The sequence below is a fragment of the Glycine max genome, chromosome 15, assembly GCF_000004515.6.
Source record: "Glycine max cultivar Williams 82 chromosome 15, Glycine_max_v4.0, whole genome shotgun sequence".
NCBI classification, from domain to species: Eukaryota; Viridiplantae; Streptophyta; class Magnoliopsida; order Fabales; family Fabaceae; genus Glycine; species Glycine max.
In genome coordinates this window covers 29,385,902-29,389,537 of record NC_038251.2, presented here as the reverse complement: position 1 = coordinate 29,389,537, position 3,636 = coordinate 29,385,902, and positions in this window count along the sequence as shown.

Sequence of the window (3,636 nt, the reverse complement as noted above, 5' to 3'; positions counted from 1 at the left end):
CCTTGAACCAAACCAAACCCTGACATGTATCATGTCCAGCCGTTCTACAAGCCTTGAGCCAAAATCCCAACTTACCATAAACCTTGACCCAGGGTGAGAATGTCAATCCTTGCCCTCGGAAGAAAACAAAAAAAGAAAAGTTTCCAATCAAAAGAGTGGGAGAAAACAATAAGAGAAAATTCCCAATCAAAGATTGAGAGAATGCACAAAAAAGAAAGGAAAGAAGATTCCCGATCAAGGATCGAAAGAAAACAGAAGAAATATGCAGAAAGGTCTTTGGACTAGACAACATCTGAACAAATACAGAGTTGCCACCAAGTAAAAAAAAAAAGAAAGGAAACAATGACCTAAAGTGGTCCTCTCCCTTTGATTGTCAACCAAAATCCGGTGCGTCGGTGACTTGTTCGCCTCGCACTAAACAAAACAGAAAAGGAAAAGGGCAAAAACACTCAAAGCCAAATTTCCCACAAAAAAAAACCCATTCCCAAGAAAAAGTCCTATTGATCCATGATCACGCATGTAATCTTTGATTTGATAGGAAATGATTTGCAAAATCAAGTCATGAGATATCTATGGTTCGGAATTAGGATGAAACACTTACCTGTGTGAGATTGATACACTTTGAGTGATTTTTCTTCTATTCTTGTTGAACCCAGTGTTTCATCTAAATGGTCATTTAGAAACATAATGCTAATATCCAAAATCTCATTTATGGTTATGAGAAGATTTCATCAGCATACTCCCCTTGCGCGGTAGACACATTGTTTTTAATCCAAAAAAGCATATGTTGCTCTGATTAGTTGGAAGTTTTGTCTCTTTACTAAAGGATGTTCACATTATAGTGAAGAAAACACCGAGAATATTTTTAGTCTCACAAATTATCCAGAACTACGTAGGTCTGAGTTCCTCATTCAGGATACATAGGAGCAAGAGCTTCGCTTTTGTCTGCCACACCATAATCTCTGTCATACTGACCCTGCGGTCATGTGACGTGCGGTGACAAATTATGGTCATTCCGCACAATTTTTCGCCATTTAGACACAGTCGTGTTCGATGGCACGTAGAGACTAATGTTGTCTTCTGCGCCTTTTGTCATCCAGAGGCGGCGGGCCCGATGACATACAGACACAAATTATGGTCATTCCACACAATTTTTCGCCATTCAGACACAGTCCTGTCTGATGGCACGCAGAGACTAACGTTGTCTTCTACGCCTTTTGTCATCCAGAGGCGGCGGGCCCGATGATATGCAGAGAAAAATTATGGTCATTCCGCACACTTTTACGCCATTCAGACACAGTCGTGTCCGATGGCACGCAGAGACTAACGTCGTCTTCTGCGCCTTTTGTCATCCAGAGGCGGCAGACCCGATGACGTTCGGTGAAAAATTATGGTAATTCCACACACTATTTCGCCATTCAGACATAGTCGTGTCCGATGGCACGCAGACACTAACGTCGTCTTCTGTGCCTTTTGTCATCCAGAGGCGGCAGGACCGATGACGTGCGGTGACAAATTATGGTCATTCGGCACACTTTTTCGCCATTCATACATAGTCGTGTCCGATGGCACGCAGAGATTAACGTCATCTTTTGCGCCTTTTGTCATCCAGAGGCGACGGGCATGATGACATGCGGAGACAAATTATGGTCATTCCGCACACTTTTTCGCCATTCAGACACAGTCGTGTCTGAAGGCACGCAGAGACTTACGTCGTCTTCTATGCCTTTTGTGATCCAGAGGCAGAAGGCCCGATGACGTGCGGTGACAAATTATGGTCATTCCGCATACTTTTTCACCATTCAGACGCAGTCGTGTCAGATGGCACGCAGAGACTTACGTCTTCTTTTGCGCCTTTTGTCATCTAGAGGCGGCGGGCCCGATGACGTGCGGTGACAAATTATGGTCATTCCGCATACTTTTTCACCATTCAGACGCAGTCGTGTCAGATGGCACGCAGAGACTAACGTCGTCTTCTGCGCCTTTTGTTATCCAGAGGCGGGGGGCCCGATGACATGCAGAGACAAATTATGGTCATTCCGCACACTTTTTTGCCATTCAGACACAGTCGTGTCCAATGGCACGCAGAGACTAACATCGTCTTCTGCGCCTTTTGTCATCCGGAGGCGGCAGTCCCGATGACGTGGGGTGACAAATTATGGTCATTCCGCATACTTTTTCACCATTCAGACGCAGTCGTGTCAGATGGCACGCAGAGACTTACGTCTTCTTTTGCGCCTTTTGTCATCTAGAGGCGGCGGGCCCGATGACGTGCGGTGACAAATTATGGTCATTCTGCATACTTTTTCGCCATTCAGACATAGTCGTGTCCGATGGCACGCAGAGACTAACATCATCTTCTGCGCCTTTTGTTATCCAGAGGCGGCGGGCCCGATGACGTGCGGTGACAAATTATGGTCATTCCGCACATTTTTTCACAATTCAGACATAGTCGTGTCCGATGGCACACAGAGACTAACGTCGTCTTTTGCGCCTTTTGTCATCCAGAGGCGGCGGGCCCGATGACATGCGGAGACAAATTATGGTCATTCCGCACACTTTTTCGCCATTCAGACACAGTCGTGTCTAATGGCACGCAGAGACTTACGTCGTCATCTATGCCTTTTGTCATCCAGAGGCAGCAGGCCCGATGACGTGCGGTGACAAATTATGGTCATTCCGCACACTTTTTCGCCATTCAGACACAGTCGTGTCCAATGGCACGCAAAGACTAACGTCGTCTTCTGCGCCTTTTGTTATCCAGAGGTCGGGGGCCCGATGACATGCAGAGACAAATTATGGTCATTCCGCACACTTTGTCACCATTCAGACACAGTTGTGTCCAATGGCACGCAGAGACTAACATCGTCTTCTGCGCCTTTTGTCATCCAGAGGTGGCAGTCCCGATGACCTGGGGTGACAAATTATGGTCATTCCGCATACTTTTTCGCCCTTCAGACACAGTCATGTCTGATGGCACGCAGAGACTTACGTCTTCTTCTGCGCCTTTTGTCATCCAGAGGCGGCGGGCCCGATGACGTGCGGTGACAAATTATGGTCATTCCGCACACTTTTTCGCCATTCAGACATAGTCGTGTCCGATGGCACACAGAGACTAAAGTCGTCTTCTGCGCCTTTTTGTCATCCAGAGGCGGCGGGCCCAATGACATGCGGAGACAAATTATGGTCATTTTGCACACTTTTTCGCCATTTAGACATAGTCGTGTCCGATGGCACGCAGAGACTAATGTTGTCTACTGCGTCTTTTGTGATCCAGAGGCGGCGGGCCCGATGACATGCGAAGACAAATTATGGTCATTTCGCACACCTTTTTGCCATTTAGACACAGTCGTGTTCGATGGCACGCAGAGACTAACGTCATTTTTTGCGCCTTTTGTCATCCAGAGGCGGCGAGCCCAATGACATGCAGAGACAAATTATGATCATTGCACACGCTTTTTCACCATTCAGACACAGTCGTGTCCGATGGCACACAGTGACTAACGTCGTCTTCTGCGTCTTTTGTTATCCAGAGGCGGGGGGCCCGATGATATGCAGAGACAAATTATGGTCATTCCACACACTTTTTCGCCATTCATACACAGTCGTGTCCAATGGCATGTAGAGACTAACGTC